Here is an 18852-nt window from a genome sequence, read left to right as displayed (position 1 = left end):
TCTTACCTACATCTGATTGAGAGCTCTTTGGGATCAGGGAGTGTGCTCATTCCGGTTAGCACCCCTCAGAGCATCTCTGGTCATATCTGGCTGCTACATGATAATTTTTACCAATGAATGGATAGTGAAATTGTGGGAAGTGACCCTGGATGTGACACTGCCTTTACCTCCTTCACCAGAGTTTTTCAAAAACAATGTGAGATCAAACCTACAAAGACATTTTGGGAAACCCTTCAATCTCTAACCGTGCAGGGCATTATTATGCTCTGTAACCCTGGTAACTATTCAAATTAGTGTCAATTAACTTTTGGCGGCACTCTTAAGATCCCTTATCATCTACATTAGTTTGTCAGATGAGGTAATGCACTTTTTTTGGGTACAGTTGTCATTGAAGAGATTGGCAGCGTTTCGTAGTTGTAAACAAAACTGTCTCATGTGCGTGGCCATGACAAAGGGAGAATAGGATGCCAGAAGCTCTGTGAAAACACTTAAATCCATTTCAGCAAGAAAGAGTTGTGATCTGGTAAGTAAATTAGGGCTCTGCTCTGTTCCTTTGCTCCTCTGCTAATGAGTGGGCCCCAGAGTCTCTTGTCCGGGGCGATAAGCCTCTGATACCCATTCAAGTTCAGTGTAAAGCTCCTTTTCTCTAGGGATCTTAGTTTAAAACCAGAATTCTTTAAGTAAATATATTTATCAAACTAAAAATAGTTAAAATATACAGAAAATGTGGAGAGAATGATGTAATAACCCTACCACCCATGTGTAACAAATGCTATTTTTCTTTTTTGCCATATCTGCTTTGGATTTTTTTTTTATGCAAAACATTGCAAAGACTGTTGAATCTTTCCTCCCCCTCTGATATCCCATCTTCCTCCTCTGCTCCTCAGAAGTAATGATTATCTACAACCAGGAAGCTTTAACTGGTTAATCTTCTAGTCCAACTTTGATGCAAACTTGGAGGCCACATTCTACATCCAAACAGTCGATCGGCCTCAATCCCCATATTTAGAGTCCACGTTGGAGCCCACCAAATGAGAATTTTCCCCAAGTCTGTTTTAATCAGCCTCTGGATAAGGACTTGGAAGACAGTGACACAGTGACACTTATCACCACATTCCTGGAATTCTGTCAAGAGGAGGAAGAAGGCTGTCTGCTTTTATCTTTGAAATCTGGGAGTTTGGTGACACCAGGACCTTTAGGATGTGGCAGGCGTGGTGCAAACCTTTTTTTTTAAGTAGGCTCCATACCCAGCGTGGAGCCCAATGTGAGGTTTGAACTTATGACCTGAGATGAAGACCTGAGTTGAGGTCAAGAGTCAGCTGCCAGGCACCCCAGTTGTAGTGCAACTTAGCAGACTGTCAAATTGCAGAGCAATCCAATTCCTTAGCAGTTTTGGGGAAGGGGACACAGTGCTAGACACTGGAGAGAGGAAAATAAAATAACCTCTGTTGGGGCACATGGGCACATGTGCAAGTACACGCATCTTGCCTCATTTAAAAATAAATGTCTAAAAAAAATTAAAAATAAATGTCTAATTTTTTAAAAAACTACCTTTAGTAGAACAGAAGGAGAATGATAAGGAAAGGGGGAATGGATGGATATATAAGTTCAAATCTCGGGTCTGGTCAGCATGTGGAATGCAGGCTACGAGGTGTGAAACTCCCCTGACGTGGCCCCCAGACTTGGTCATGAGCTTTTCAGTACAGAGTTGAAAGAACAGAAAGGGATTAGTGAGACAGTGTGGGGCCCTTACAATAAAAGCAAACTAGTTGGCCAAGGAAATATGGTTATTTCTGGCACAGGTGCCTGGGAACCATTTCCCTGGGGATGTAGTCCTCACCCCAGATGGGATGGGGAGGGGACTGGCCAGGACCATCTTGCAGAGCGTGCAGAGCTCTGGAGTAGTGTGTGTGGTGTACAGAGAGCACAGCAGGGGTAATAGATCAGGGATAGCCTGGTGACCAAGGGCTGGGAGTGCCAGTAGTGCTGACAGGGACATTATGTTGGTCATTTTCATGTGTCGGCCTCCTGGCCATGGATTCCCAGACATTTGGTCGGACATTATTTTGGGTGTGTCCCTGAGGGTGTTTTGGGATGATACTAGCATTTGAATCCATAGCCGGAGTAAAGCAGATTGCCCTCCCCAGTTAGGCCCAGTGTAATCAGTTGAAGATCTGAATAGAGCAGAAAGGCTGACTTTTTCCGGAGGAAGAATGAACTCCCCTCCTGCTCTGCTGCCTTTGATATGGAGCATTGTTTTGTTTTGTTTTTTGTTTTTTGTGGGTTTTTTTGCTTTTTTGTTTGTTTGTTTTTTTTTCTGCCTTTGGACTAGAACTGAAACATGGTCTCTTCCTGGGTCTGGAGCCTCCTGGCCTTCAGTCAGGAACTGCACCATCTGCTCTCTTGGGTCTGGCTTATCGATCACCTTGCAGATCTTGGGACTTCTCAGCCTCCATAATCACCTGAGCTAGTTCCTTATAATAAATCTCTTTTATGAGAGAGCATAAAATCTTTCATATGTCTATACATATGTATATACACACACATACACACATGAGCACACAAATGTGCATGTGCACATCCCATTACTTCTGTTTTTCTGTGGACCCCTGATACAGTCTGTATGCAAAGAGAGATAGCCTGGGCCTTGGGTTCTAGTTGTAAAATTTCTTTGGGTTCATGGGCTTTCTAACTGATGACTGAATGGCAGGAGGATTTTGTACTCTCTAAAATATTAATTTTAAGTATCCTTATAATAATAATAGGATCAATAATTAACATTTATGGCATACTTTGAAGCATATATGTTAACTCATAGAATATATATTACATATATTATTAGCTCACTGTAGCCTCATTACAATATTCTTTTTTTTAAAGATTTTATTTATTTATTCATGAGAGACACAGAGAGGCAGAGACATAGGCAGAGGGATAATCAAGCTTCCTGCAGGGAGCCTGGTGCAGAACTCGGTCCCAGGACTCCAGGATCACGACCTGAGTGGAAGGCAGAGGCTCAACTACTGAGCCACCCAGGTGTCTCCCCATTACAATATTCTAAGGGAATTGGGGCACTCAGAGGTTAGGAAGTCGTCCAAGGTCACAAAACTAGGAAATGACGTAGTGTTTTCAGGGCCCTAATCTGAGTAAAGCTGACCTTCCATTTGCTCTCAAGGGTGAAAGTAGGAGAGGACTCCATTGGGGAGGATCACTCAGGTCTTGCCCCCTCACACTTCAGGTTCCTCTCTGTCTCTGAGAAGGAGGGACAGGCACGTGTGCAGCTTTGGTTGTTGATGTGGCCTGAGCAGTAGGTGGCAGTGGCAGCAGGATGGCAGTGAAAGAGCTCATCAGAAGGGGGGCACCTGCAGGAACTGTTGTGTGGGGACCCTCCAGCTGGCTCTGTGGAAGGGTGTCCTGCAGAGCAGCTGCAAAGGAAATGTAGTCACAGCAATATATCAGATGCCCCAGCCACAAAATTTAGAAGGCACATCCTGGGGTCATGCGTAGCCCATAAGGACCAGAGCAGGGATGGCCGGAAACTTGTTTGATGCTAAGTTCTGTGCTTTCCTCGCTATGCTGCTCCCTCACCAGTTCCGTCTGCACCTCGGGGATCTCTACCGAGGGCTCTATCTGAGGCTGAAGAAGAGAAATGGGTCAAGGAGCACAGGCAGGTTCTGGAGAAGGGGGAGAGAGAGGCTAGGCCAACTTCTCCTAATTTGGACATCATTCCCATCTCCTGGCTTTTCGTTTTCAAGTATCCACGTTCTGTGATCCTGACCTCAGCTCACCAGGAGTGCTTGTGACCTGTGGACCAATGCCCAGAGTGGGTCCACATTTCTGTGACTGTGGCAGGGTGGCACGCCTTGGGTCTGGAGGGTGATCCCACTGCCACCAGTGACCTGTGCTTAATAAAGCTGCCTCTGAAGTTGAGGCTGGTTGGTCACCCAAGTGTTGTCAACCCATCTGCAACAGTGTTCTGTCTCTTTGCCTGCTCTGTCTGAAATCAGAATCAGCCAAGCTGGGTTGGGGTGTGGCTGCGAGTTTATCAGACTGCAGGCCCCCTGGCGTAGAGGGTGGAGAGACCACTTGTAGGTCTCAGACCCTGCAGCATGGAGTTGGCCGTGTGAGGATGATGGGCACTGGGATCAGAGGATCCTGATGAACTGCTTCCTGGCCTGTCACCCTGCCACCTCCCTTCCCGCCAGGTGAATATTGCTTAGACATCCAGCTTCTGATTAAAGCTGCATGATGGAACTCATACCAAGGATAGAGCTGATGGCCCGTGTCAGCTTGTTGGAGTTAAAAAATATATTTTAATTTGTTTAGCTCTCTGGGGAAATTATCTGAGCCTGCATGTGATAATCAGCTTTCACAAAACCTGAAATTATTCGAGCCACAAAAATGAGATTTTTAATCTACATAAATAAAGAAGTCTTTTGCCCCACCCTCCCCAACCTTTTATTATTATTATTATTATTTTGAGAGTAGGGAGATTGAGAAAATTCTAATTCATTCTGTCCCTTCTCCCCCAGGACACTGTCATTAGCAGTTGTAAGAAAATGATTATACCACTAGTACCATGTACAACATTTTCACATACATTTTCTCTTCTTATTTTAAACTTTACACCAACTCATAAGTTTAGGGGGTGGTGGCAAGTATTGATCCCCTTTTATGGAAGAAAGTGGGTCACTGAGACATTGAGATTTGCCCAAGTCCACATGGTTGATGAGTTGCAGAGTCGGGCCTAGAACCCAGTTCTTTCAGCAACCAGCTCAATGCTCTTCCAACCTACCAGGCTGCCCCAAAGTAACGATAATAGTAGAGGGTTTATAAGAGAATAGAGTTGAAGATTAAAGTGGATTTATGATTGCACTCCATCTACATCTGTCAGGATAGGCTATGTTAAGTTGTGGTAACACAAAATTCCAGTGGTTTAACTTGTTTATGCAAAGTCCCCCCACGGGGATCCCTGGGTGGCGCAGCGGTTTGGTGCCTGCCTTTGGCCCAGGGCGCGATCCTGGAGACCCGGGATCGAGTCCCACATCGGGCTCCCGGTGCATGGAGCCTGCTTCTCCCTCTGCCTGTGTCTCTGCCTCTCTCTCTCTCTCTCTCTGTGACTATCATAAATAAAAATTAAAAAAAATTTAAAAAAAAAGATTAAAAAAAAAAAAAGTCCCCTGTGGGTCTGGGTGACCTTCCAGGGCTGTTGCTTTCCTTGTCTCCAAACTGCTTTGATCTCCTAACCGCTCTATGTCAGCATGAAGCTTCAGGGTGCAGTGAGGCAAGGGAAGGGGGGACTGAAGGTTTGCATGTTGGTTTTTAAATGCTTCAGCCTGGAATCGACACAGTTCTGTGCCAGGGGAGTGGCCCTGCCAGGCTGCACCAGGGGCCAGGAAGCCTTGTCTTTAGTGTGTCCTGGAAGGGGAGGAAAACTAGGTATATTGGTGACCACTAGCAGTGACTGTCATGCTATCTGCAGACCAGAGGTCAGCCTGGGGAGCAGATCCCTTTGGACAAACACCTATGTTGCAGATCCCAAGGAAAGCAGTTCCTACTACTAGAAGTAATTCTGGAGGCAGCTCTAAGTATCTGACAGATATTTACTGCATGTAAATCATGTAACAGCTCCTAAATGTCTGCATGACGGTTCAAGTTTTGTGATGCCTGTTTTATGGATACCATTTTCCTGATTAATCTTCAACGATCCCCCCTTGACCTTGCAAGCAAGCTCACTCTCTTGCCCTTGGCCTTGACACGTGGTGACCTGCACCCTGCCATACTTCCCCCTTCCTCACTGGCTCCTGGCTTCTCCTCCTTGTCACTTGGGTCTCAGCTCAAATACCATTTCTCAGCACCTGGGTGAGACCCCTTCCTTTGTGTTCTGTCAGCCCCAAGTGGATCTTTGCAGTGTAGTATCCTGTTCATATACATGAACTCCCAACTAGGTGGCAAATGGGTCAGGGAGAGGCAGAGAGGTACTCACAGCAGCACTAGCCCATTCTCATTACACTCAGCACAGGCTTAGCAGGAAATGACCTTTTTTTTTTTTAAATTTTTTAATTTATTTATGATAGTCACAGAGAGAGAGAGAGAGAGAGGCAGAGACATAGGCAGAGGGAGAAGCAGGCTCCATGCACCGGGAGCCCGATGTGGGATTCAATCCCGGGTCTCCAGGATCGCGCCCTGGGCCAAAGGCAGGTGCCAAACCGCTGCGCCACCCAGGGATCCCCAGCAGGAAATGACCTTAACACATTTGTCAGAGGAACACATTGATGACGTATGATTGGGGGAAGAAGCCTGACGAAGCAGAGTGAGGTGATGCCCTGGGGTCCCACGCTTCTCTCCATTGGCTGTGCTCTAAGTCATCATCAAGGTGGTTCCTTTGAGGGGGCACCTGGGTGGTGCAGTGGGTTAAGCATCCAACCTTTGATTTCACCTCCACTCAGGTCATGATCTCAGAGTTGTGAGATTGAGCCCCAGGTTGGGCTCTATGCTGAGTGCAGAGTCTGCTTGAGATCCTCCCTTTCCCTCTGCCCCTCCCCCCACTCACACTTTCTCTCTAAAAAAAAAGGGGGGGGATGTTTATTTTTGGGCTCTGCCCCTATTTCCCTGATCTTGGTGTCAATCCTCTTGTAAATATTCTGGGTTTGCCAACTGCCTGATAATCCACTACCTTTCCTTAAAAATGGTAGACATACCATATTTTAGTATTAAATTTCTATTTCTTTAGTATGGTTTATATTCATGTGATAATATTCAATTAATGCTCAGTGTCATTACATACTTGAATTATTGGATTTGGAATCCCCAAGTTATTGTTTAATGGGTATGGAGTTTTATTTTGGGAACATAAAAGTTCTGGAGATGGATGGTGGTGGTGGTTTACACAACACTGTGAATGCACTGTATCCACTGAATTGTACACTTGAAAAGAGTTAAAATGGTTATTTTTATGTATATTTTACCATAATAAAAGTTAGATTTTCATTATTATATATATAAATATTATTTTATTATATATCATGTTATTATAGGTAAAGGACAGGCATATGTGGACTAGTCAGTATAGTGCCACCTAACTAGACCACAGTCTGTTTCATGTCACAGGCTCTTCTGTGATTGCCCAATGAGGAAGATTGCTGAGACCAGGTATATTTTGGTTCCCTGGCTTCTTATTTAGGAAACGTATTCTCCAGATGACACTCATTTTGGCTTAAGAGAAAAATTCTCCACCTCGTTTTCCCAAGATGAAAACCCAGCTCAGTGATCCACATTCTTTTTTGAACTACCACCAACCTCTTGTTATTTTTTTATCTGATAAAATTTGCTTTAATTTTATTTTTAAAAAGATTTTTAGTTGAGAAAGAGAGTTAGGGAGAGAAGAAAAGCAGGGTGGAGAGAGAGGCAGGGGCAGAGGGAGCAGCAGATTTACCTCTGAGCAGGGAGCCCGATGATGAAGCCCAATTCCAGGACCTGAGATCATGACCTAAGCTAAAGGCAGATGCTTAGGCTGAGCCACCCAGGTGCCCCTAGAATTTGCTTTTAGAAATAGTTTTATCTGTCTTTGTCTTTCTCTGACTTGTTTCACTTAGTATATGATTTCATCCATATGTGAAACTTAAGAAACAAAACAAATGAGCAACAGGGAAAAATGAGAGAGAGAGAGAGAGAGACGAACCAAGAAAGAGACTTTTAACTCTAGAGAACACAGATGGTCAGCAAAGGGGAGGTGGGTGGGAGGGTGGGTGAAACAGGTGATGGGGATTAAGGAATGCACCTGCCGTGATCAGCCCTCTCATGATATATGTAAGCATTGAATCACTGTATTGTATACCTGACACTAATACAAAACTGTGTGTTAACTATACTGGAATCAAACTAAAACAAAATACAAATACAAAACAGCTTAAATGACTTCATACTCCTGCATTGATTCAGTAACAATTCATTCATCCTCCCTGCGCCAAAGTATCCAGACACCTCTGACCACCCGGCAGTGTTTGTGATTGGCTGGGACAGCCAGTCTCTCCGCGCTGATCTGATCTAATTGCTGCATTTGATATAATGCCTACATATGAATAAAGGTGAATTTTCCATGGGGCTTTTGACATACCCAGAGTAGCCCAAGAACCCCACTGTCACCCTCAGGGGAACAAGGCGATTGGCATGTCACCTGTGTCTGGAGCGTCTCCTTTAAGAGCCGTGGTCTGGGCTGTCCGGCAGTGGTGCAGGGGCTCCCGGAGGCCGGGTGATGGATGCCCTCGTCAGGAGTGCATATTGGATCTGTTACGCGCCAGTGATATACGATTTCAACATTTCAGGGGTGATTTGGATTCTCTGTACTCCCTGACTGGAATTCTGCTGCCACGTTGTTTTGTGCTTTACTGCTCAGCAAGAGGAGAATAAATCTAGAAACCTGCTTGAAAATGTATAGACTGTATTCAATTCCGTATCATTAAAAGATCTTAAAGGCTAGGCCTTAATTTTCTTATCTGCAGAAGGAAGAGGTTGCACTAAGTTTCCTTCTAGCTCTGGAAATTCTAAAATTCTAGCTAACAAATAGCAATCGTAAGGAGCCCTAATTGCCCTGATGTTTTTCTGTCCAGCAGGTCCCAAGGGCTCATTCTCTGGGCTTCAGGGGGGTGGGGCTGATAGATCTGTTTATTCTAAGCCTGAGGACGGAGCTACAAGGGAGGCCATTTGTTTGGGGCACTGCTGAGAAAAACATCCCAATCACCTAATCTCACCTTAGGGAATAGAATAAGTCCAAGGGACGGGGAGTAGGGCCTGTGCTGTGATTTGGATGCAAGGAGAGGGGTGGGTGGCCAGGCCAAGGAAAGCCTGGAGATGTAGAAAAGCAGAAGCTCCCTGAGTGCCTCCCGCTGAGCAGCCAGAAGGGTTTGGTTTCCTTAAATATCCAGGAGTGGGACCCCCATTCCAGGGTGTGTGCTTCTGGTCACTTCCATCATGCCCCTGCAGACCTGGGGCTGCAGCCACAGCCTGCTTGGGCAGGTGTGCTGGGTCAGAAGAGCACAGGTCTGGCACCTTGGGAATGTGACCTTCCATGCTGGCAGCCGGAAGATTTTTCAGGCGAATAGAGTTAAGATCTAAGACAAGAAAATTTGGCTTAAGGGGCCCTGGGTGACTCAGTGGTTGAGTGTCTGCCTTTGGCTTAGGTCGTGATTCCAGGGTCCTGGGATCGAGTCCCACATCGGGGCCCCGTAGGGAGCCTGCTTCTTCCACTGCCTGTGTCTCTGCCTCTCTCTCTGTCTCTCTCATGAATAAATAAATAAAATTTTTAAAAGGAAAAAAAAAACTTGGCTGAAGTAGGATGGCCATCAGGTTTTCCCATCCTCAATGGCCCTGAAAAAAATGGGGCACATGTGGGAATTTAACACTTTTAAGCGAGCTCGTGTCTCTTAAGATTGCAGGTTGCACTTCACCTCATTTCGGGGTTAAGACAGCGCCAGACCTCTCTCCAGAGGCAGACTCCTCCAGAAGCACAGATGAGGCAAATCTGTTATTCCTTCTCTTAGTTCACGTGGCCCCTGTTATGAGGGCTACAAACTCTGAGAAGAGAGCTAGAAGATCTCGAAGCACATTAGGATTTAACTCTGGGTCAAACCAGCACTATTTATTCAGTACACATGAAAGGCAGGGCACTCTAGACAAAATCAATCAGTACGAATACTTCTCACTGTTTCGGGGGAAAAGGCAATACATGAATGGCTGACAAATACAGGTGTGAATTCCACTTAGTCTCTGCAAGATGGAGAGGGAAGCTTCTGGAAAGAGAATACTAGCATCCATCCAAGTATCCCTCAGGGGCTTGGCTATCTCCGTTGCTTCTGTGAGGGGGGTCTCTTCACCCTAGGAAGTGCACACCCCATAGAATGACTGACTCACCGGCACATGCTGGATTCCAGAGCTGTGGGTAACAGACCAGTGCTGGAATTGTCCTGGAGCTGAGAGTATTGTCATTTTTAGATGTTGACCTTTCACAATGGGGTCTCTGCTGTGACTTCTAAAGGTTATAGGGCCTTCATAGGGCCAGAGAGCAATGAGCATGAATGAGTTTGGGAGCCTCGGATATACTGCCAAGAGTTTCAGGGTGAAAGGTGGCTCTGGAAACTCCATAAACTGTGCATAGCTTAGTTGTTTTGCCTGCTGGTATGTCCGTCATTCTTGAGATATAACCTGCTAGGTTAGGTCGACATGGGCCAGTGAGACGAGATCCAACAAAACAGAGTAAAGAGAATAGGGTTTCTCAATAACAAGGACAACTTACTACTTGAGATTAGGCAAAACCAAGACTGACCAGGAAAAATAATTTGCGTTTTATTCCTAGAAAGAACACCTTTGTAAAAATGGAAAAATATAGGGATATTTGGATCATGATTCTTTTGGAGGTTTATATCAAACTTTATTTCTCCTCTGGTTAAGAAAATCTTTAGCTTAGAGGGAGGAAAAAAAATCCAAGATTCATGAAGTATTACACTGGAAGAGAAAGCATGGGGATTTTGGCCGGAGTGGGGAGAGACATGGTACAGAAGCTAGTTGGTAATTCGTTTCTAGGAAAAATGCATTCTGAGGTGCCAGGAGATCGAAGGGGAGGATGAAACTTTGCTTTAGAGGTTGGAAAATCTGGCAGAACCACCTTCTCTTCTCTTTGCAAGAGACAAGAGATAGGGAATGACCTTGAGATAGGCCCTGGAGAGAGAGATGGGGATGGGAGGGCAGGCAACCAGGAGGAGCAACAGGTGCTCCTCAGCCTGGATGGGGCAGACTGGCAATGGTTTTGAGTTTGATGTGGTCCCTCTCCCGATCTAGGGAGATCAGTTCCGTATAGCCATGGGCAGTCCTTTCCTTTCCATTACAACTCCCAGGGTGCAGACAGCAGAACACAAGACACAAGCTGAACAGATGTCACACAGCTCTGTGATAACCATGTCCAGATCCGATTCACTTACCGATTCAGACTTCGGGGACCTTTCCGTCCTCCTTTGTCCACTGGGACTTTCTGACTTTGGGACTTTTTATAGCTGTAATCATTTAGTATAAATAACAGCCTGCCGCAGAATGGGTGACAGTGTAGCATTTCCTGGGCCTCATATCTTGCTCAGTGTTCCCCAGGAAGGCTCCTGCTACTGGCCGCGTGCCCAGCCTGACAAACAGCCATGAAAACGATTTGGCACAAGGTGATTTTTTTTAAAAAAATCATTGCGGAGGTTACTTCATTACTACATCTTTCATGCTTGGCAAAGTACTTACTATGCTGGATGCATTTTTTATTTTTTTTAAATCAAAAGAAACATTGGTAAAATGATTTCCTGTACCTGGATTACAGAATATTCAATGATCTCTGAGCTTTGTCTTTTGTATGTGTGCATCTCATGCAATCCCTTAAAATCCTTCCTTAAAAAATGTATCCACAGGGATGTCTAGGGGGCTTAGTCGGTCAAGTGTCTGACTCTTGGTTTCAGCTCAGGTCATGATCTCAGGGTTGTGAGATCAAGCCCTGAGTCAGTTTCCATGCTCAGCACAGTCTGCTTGAAGATTCTCTACCTCTGCTCCTCCCTCTGCTTTGTGCTCTCTCACTTTCTCTAAGTAAATAGAAAAATCTATAAATAAAATCTTAAAAAAAGAATGTATCCACAAATTACTGGGGATGCACCCTGATTAGAGTTGCAGACCATTTTCCAGATTTTTTGTGAATAACTCTGATATTGTGATCTCACTACTTACGGGATCTGTGGTCCGTTTCTGCAGGTGGATTGGACAAGAAAAGGTTGTATATGAAAATACAGCCTGGTGGCTTTGCAAATGGATGAGAGGAAGTATTCTGAGTATAGTTTATGAGTCCATGGTATTGTTCTTTGTAGTTTAGACACCAATCTTTTAAGTGGGAATGATGTCATAGCACAGAAAGACAGGCTCAGCATTATCATTTTGTCTACTGTTAGCATGGACTTGAGAAAATGTATCTGTTACAAGCAGTCTGTAAGCTTTCATAATGAAGTGACACTGGGCTTTTAGAAACAACTGTAACTTAAATTTACTCAGAATGTTTCCATTCACAAAGCACTTCTACATGTATTATTTTATTTGACTGTTAGAATGCTCAGCCCTCTGAGGTGGATCAGCTCTTGTTATACTTATTTGTCTCACATGAGAGACTGGGGGTTCGGAGCAGTTATGGAATGTGCCCACTGTCATGTAATTAGAGCTGAGGCCCAGAGGCAGGCCGGCTGGAACACAGAGCTACTTCAAAATCCACCCTCGTTTTTAAAAAATTTAATAAATTTATTATTACTATTATTTTTTAAATAAAAAGCAGCTTTGGGTTTCTATAGAAAAAAAGTGAGCAAAAAGTACATGAAAGTTCCCCTGTGCCTTCTTATCCCACTCCTCAGCCTCCCTATATTCACAGCTGGGCACAGTGTGACACATTTGTTCTAATTGATGGGCCCATATTGATACATTATTATTAATTATTATGAGGTCCCCAGTTTGCATTAGGGTTCACTCTTTGTGTTGTACATTCTATGAGTTTTGATGAATGTATGACAGCTTGCATCCCCCATTACAGTAGGTACAGAATGATGGTTTCACTGCCTTAAACATCCCCTGGGCTGTGCTTATTCACCCCTCTGTCCTCTCTAACCCCAGGCAACCACCAATTGTTTCCCTGCCCCCTAGTTTTGTCTTTTCCAGAAAGTCATATAGTTGGAATCATATGACATCTTTCTATTACCTTTTTAAACTCCCAACATTTTCCCTTCATTGTTTGTATCAATAGCAATGACAGAATTTACAATGTTCTGAGATGAAACATTTTTTGGAACATGTGCATAAAGAAGGCTCTTTCTCTTACAACTATCTCCTGTGCTCATTCTTACCACTGGCTGGAATATGGTTGATGGATTTCTCTCTTGGTTAAGAGGTCTTTGCTTAATATTTAATATAACAAACCTTAATGTTGGCACATATCAAGAATTTTGTTCCTTTGAGGGAAATCAGCAAAATTCCTCTGCAACCTAACCATGATCTTTGTACGAGAGAATTTTTCCTATCTCAATTCAGAAGAATGAAGCATTGAAAGAGGAAAAGTCTTGCCCAAGTAGAGACATTAGGAGAACAGAAATAAAAGTGAGGGCTTCCTATTCCCATTGGAGATGCTGCTGAGTTTAGTCATGATTGACCAGCACTCCAAATGAGAAATCGCAAAAGGAGAGGGCATGCCACTTAACTCAGCTGATCAGCATAGAAGTTAGCAGTGTGGCTGAGACCGTGGACCCAATCCTTATGTAAGTTAGTGAGTTACTTTGGAGCTCATCTTTAAGATGGAAGCTGCAGGGAGCACATACTGGATTATACGGGAAGCCCTGACATGAAGTTTATTTCTTATCTCTCCTTTACACCAAAGCCAGGAAGAAAGCAAGTCAAACACACCTACCATAGGCATATCAAACACATGACTTTTTTTTTGCTTGAGGGATGTGAATACTAGCGTTGGTTGAAGGAAAAGAATACATTCCAAAATCATTTTATAGTGGATAGAGGAACAACAAATGCATCTAGTAACTTATTTTTTTAAGATTTATTTTATTTATTTTAGAGAAGGGGGGAAGGTCAGTGGGAGAGGGAAAGAGAGAATCTCAAGCAGACTCCCTGCTGAGTGAGGAACTCGACTCTGGGCTCAATCTCACGACCCTGAGATCAGAACCTGAGCCAAAACTAAGAGACACTTAACTGACTGAACCACCCAGGTGTCCTGCATCTAGTAACTCACACATTTGCACACATTTGCATTACATATTTATTGTGGTTTTCTGTTGCTTGGATGGTCATTTCCAATTATTAGAGATGCCCAGAGCCACAAAAAGATGAAGGAAAATAAAAATCGAATAAACCTTCATGCTTTTTAACAAGGAGAGTCCCTTATTAAAAGGCTAACCAAGGATTCACTGATGACTAATGTTTGCTTTTCTAGTGCTTGTGTAATAAATCTGGGTGTTTTTAACCTTGTCAGTTAGGTGGCAGCAAAGTCTAGTAGAAATCAGCTCTAGCTTATGGGTCAGTTTCTCCCAAGTTATTTATTGTTATTGTATTCGAGTGACCCTGGGCCAGTCACTGGATTTCTTTTGATCTCCTTCATCATATCTGTAAAATGGGAGCGATCATAGTGGCACTTGCCCCTGATGCAGGGCAACTGAGGTGATACATACTGAGAGTTTTGAGCTGTCAGGTTACAGCTGTCAGGTGTCGAGATCACAAGCATCCTATCATTAATATTTCTTTTAGTTGTCACGTATGTACATATATATGTGTGTGTATGTATATATGTGTGTGTATATATATGTATATATATATATCTTGGGATATATGTGTTGTTAATATTCATTACCTACATGTATGTATATCCACACATATGCCTTACCTGTGTTTGTGCTTGGCAGTTTCACAAAGTTCTTCCATAGGATCACCCCATTTGACCCTCCCAGCAATCTCTCAGAAGGGGGAATGTTATTGCATTTGTTTTGTAAATATGGTTGAGAGAGTTTACGGTTCCCGAAACTTGATACAATTACCATGATTTTGAAATATGGAAAAAAGAACTTCATTGTGGACAAAAGTCACCATTTCAAATGTTTTTGTAACCAAACTGTGAACAAGTTTGGAAAAGTTGCAAGACATTCATTACCAAAATCAAGGAGATCAGCCTTTTGAAAGAGGTCTCCCTTGATGGGGAAGGACCAAGCAGTGAACTATCAGTGAACCATAAATTTGCAGGTTGGATTTAATTTCCTAGAAAGGTTCTGTTCAGGATAGTGTCTTCCATCAATCTGAAAATGCTGCTTAGCTTTGTTCTTAACCCTCTGACTCTTGATATCAGCTCAGGTTTTGATCTCAGGGTCGTGAGTTCAAGCCCTGTGTTGGACGCCATGCTGGGCATGGAGCCTACTTAAAAAACAAAAAACAAAACAAAACAAAAAAACCCCAAGCTCTAAAAGCCCCATTTTCTAAGGTATCACCTGTTCATGCAATTAATTTTGTAATCAATCCATGCACCTATCTGTTTAATTATTCATCCCCTCGAAGCATTTATTAAGCTCCTACTGTATGCCCCCAAGGAGCATGCAGCTGCAGTGGATGAGGGAAGGCAGACAGTGTGGATGGCTGCCTAGGAAGCACAGGCTGAATAGGAAGCACATTTTCAAGCCTGCGATAGGCGCCATTTGGTGGACAGAGTTGCTGGGGAAAAGTAAAATCAGAATATATTGTTTAGGACATCTGATCTTCAAGGCATGGACTTCTTTTCTTCTAGAACTTTGATATGTACAGTCTGGACAGAAAAAGACTTTTTTCAGTGGCAGCAATAAACAGTGATAGTGTTTCTTACAAAATCCACAGGGATTATAGGAAAATCCTTCTATGAGGGGCTGGGAAAATCTCTTGGGAGAAAGTTCTCTATACTGTGGGATTACAGAGAACATAGAGGATAAAGCAAAGCCACCTGCTTTTGGTTGACATTTATTCTTTTCTCTTTTTAATCAGTCCTCCTTGGCTTAGTGCCCAGGTCACTTGTCTATCTCCTTTGACTTGAGACATCTACTTTGGTGCCCTACACAGTATTTGGTGTGTGCAGCATCTGAGATGCCCTCCATAGGGCCAGACTCAAGACAGGAGCCGCCATACCTCAAGCACATCACTGCTGTGCTCCCGCGGACTTGTGAACACAAGAGGAGTATCCAAGATATCATGTTCCTAAAGAAAGTCAGTACCTGTTGCCACCTGCTCATATATGTACCCAAGGTGGAATTAAGCATTTTCTCATCTCATTTAGACTGATTACAAATCAGTAGTCAACGGGTTGGGAAGTTTCATCATTTACCTTTGAACCTATGACACTTAGTACAGTACATGCCACATAATAAGTGTTTCATAAATATGTTAAAAGCTGAAAGAGGGGCACCTGGATGGCTTAGTTAGTTGAGCATCTGACTCTTCATTTCAGCTCAGGTCGTGATTTCAGGGTCTTGGGATTGAGCATATGTCAGGCTCTATGCTCAGCAGGGAATCTGCTTAAGATTCTCTCTCTCCCTCTCCCTCTGCCAGTCCCCTTCTTCTACTTGCATTCTCTCTCTCAAAAAAAAAAACAAAACTGAAAGAGGCTAAAAGTTCTCCTAGATATAATCTGGTGGTGAAATGGCAAAATTTTGCATTGGGGCAAACGTCTAGCTAAGGAAGAGGGCATTTTATGAAACTCAGAGTTCATCACATTCATCTGCAAGTTTATAGATCTCTGTGCTTGGTAGGCAGAGCCATGATACGTATACTTTTCTCAAGTATTTATGTTTTCAGAGTACTTGGTAGAGATCCTTCCTTATGACAAAGTCATGAGTCTTTTTTTATTGGAGTCGTTCTGGTTTTGGGGGAAGAACCTAAATCCAGTGAATCATTTTCACTAGAAGCAGGCTCATTTGCAGATGTGAGCTCAAAAGCAAGGCTGTTCCATCAAATGGCACTTTGGCCTCAGGTCAGGAAATGGTCAAGATGAGCTTTACAGTGTATTTCATCTAGCCATCCAATTCTAGGGCTATGAGCTTGAGTTCAACCTGTTGAGTATTCCAGTAGCCTTCTAAATGTCAAGTGCAGGGTGTGATGGGGATTTTCCAGCCAGACCTGCTTCTGCCAGGCTTGACTGTTGTCACTGTCTCCCTGAGGGCTACTCAGAAGCGCTGTCTCCATGGCTGCTTCCTCCTTACTGTGAAGTGGAGAGAAGCAGGGAGATGAGGGAAACGACTGTACAACATGGTGAAGGGGGTTTGCTGCCAAGATGGACAGGGACACAGCCTGCCTCTGCCCTGGCTCAGAAGAGTGCTCGTGGCCCCATAAAGGTGAGGAGCACCTAACAAGTGAATCTGGACGTCCTGTAAGTAGGCTGTGTCCTTTGCAGGCTGCATGTTCACAGCGGCTGTGGTGAATTAACCAATGAGCAGAAGTCATCAAGCAACGGCACTATATCTCCTGACTTTGCTCTTGTTGTCACAGGGCTGTTCTGTTTGGAAAGAAAACAAGCTCATAGAATATTCCAGCAGGAATAGCAGTAATGTGATTTAGTAGGTGGGTTATTTCAGGTTACTTAGCTAAGTCACAGTGTTTGTGAACAGTGGGAAATTTGTTCGGCTCCTCACAAGTGCCGTGAAGGGGCCCTTTTTCTGTCCTCAGCCCAGAAACTCAATTTCCAAGGGCCATTGGGTTTACTCCAGGGCTGCCAAGCACATGTTCTGGGACTCTCTCCAGCCCCAAGAATTATATTCATGACTTGAAAAGTGCATGTAGCTATCAGGAATTGGAAAATGTCATATAACTGGATGGTGGCTTGAAAGTCACCTTTGGGCCAGATTCCAGGCCATTCCCTCCCTTTGCAGGTGGAGAATCAGGTACTAAGAGGCCAAGTAATGAGTGGGAACCCCTCCCTGCCTTCACGTTCACCACTCTCTCCCACACGTTCCCTTCGTTTCTTGTCTCTTCCCACCCCCTTTTCCTACATTTCTTTTCTGTAAGAATACAGGATATAATACATACAATGTACAAAATATGTGTTAATTGACTTTATATTATTGGTAAAGCTTTCGATCAACAGGTGCCCCTAACCCCCTCACCGCATTATTCATGGGTCAGTCATGCCTCCTCCCTAACTTGTAGCTATGACCTAACCCTAGAAGTCCACATTTGCTGGAGTACAGTAGGGGCTCTTGACCTGGGATTCACGAATCCCACCTTCGTTGACACTGTGTGCCGAGAAAGGGACTTGTTGTTTTCATAATTTGGATGATTCCCATGTGCTGAAGGCTTCCAGCATGCCAAGTGCTGCCTGATTCGCCTCACCAGGATCTCAGAGGGCTCTGTGACCCTGGAAGAGTCCAGAACCACTATTCCAAAACATTGACTGTGAAGGAGTCTAGCCTCTGACATCTTTTCTTCTTAGATGACTATAAACATCTACATGTTTTTGGCTATTTTTTTCAATTAAGTGTACTTGCCAGGGCTTGAAGACACTAGACCAATGTGGAGGGGGAAAAGGCTCCATGGGGTGTTTATGAAGGTAGTATCTTCAGTGGTAGAGTTTATCAGACATCAAGAACATGATAATGAGGTAGTCAGGGACTGAAGGAATGCCTTGATCCTTGACACAGAAAGAGACCCTTCAGCCAGGTTACATGAAGAGTGGCATTGAGTGGGACCATCTGGTCCTCTCGGAACTGGCAGGAGAGTGACAGGTGGCAGAGGGTAGGAAGGTCCTGAGTGAGCCGCTCCAGTGACAGGGCTGTGCGTAGCTGAGGATGGCGCACAGGGGAGTGGCCCCAACTGGGGCAGGAGACCTGGTTTTGCTCACTCCTGTGCCACCTGGATGTCATAGTGGAGGAGTCATTGATTCCTTTTCTGAATCTCAGGCCTAACACTTACAATAAAGGGGATTATACTAAGGAGTTGAATAAGGAGTTGAAGCCCTTAGTCTGTTGACTGCTTTCAATCTGTTTATTCTTTAAAAATTTTTTAATTTATTTGAGAGAGAGAGTGAGAGAGACAGAGCATGAGCAGGAGGAGAAGCAGAGGGAGTGGAAGAAATAGGCTCCTTGCTGAGCAGGGAACCCAACATGGGCCTGGGTCCCAGGACCCTGAGATCATGACCTGGGCTGAAGGCAGATGCTTGAGCCACCCAGGTGCTCCTCAGTCCGTTATTCTTAAACATAAGTACAGTTGACCCTTGAACAATGCGAATGTTAGGGGTGCCAACTTCCTGTGCAGCTGAAAACCCATGTATAACTTTTGACTCCCCCC

At 44.2% G+C, this 18852-nt stretch overlaps 1 protein-coding gene across 2 annotated transcripts in view; it reads left to right on the top strand.

Annotated features, from left to right (window-relative positions):
• Positions 1-18852, top strand: part of KIF26B (kinesin family member 26B) — a 447298-nt gene that overhangs the window by 118492 nt on the left and 309954 nt on the right. The gene's annotated exons all lie outside the window — the stretch shown is intronic.

Source organism: Vulpes lagopus, chromosome 1 (genome assembly GCF_018345385.1).
Source record: "Vulpes lagopus strain Blue_001 chromosome 1, ASM1834538v1, whole genome shotgun sequence".
Classification (NCBI taxonomy): domain Eukaryota; kingdom Metazoa; phylum Chordata; class Mammalia; order Carnivora; family Canidae; genus Vulpes; species Vulpes lagopus.
Note: the sequence above shows the minus strand (reverse complement) of the source record. Positions and strands in the feature narration are given on the sequence as shown.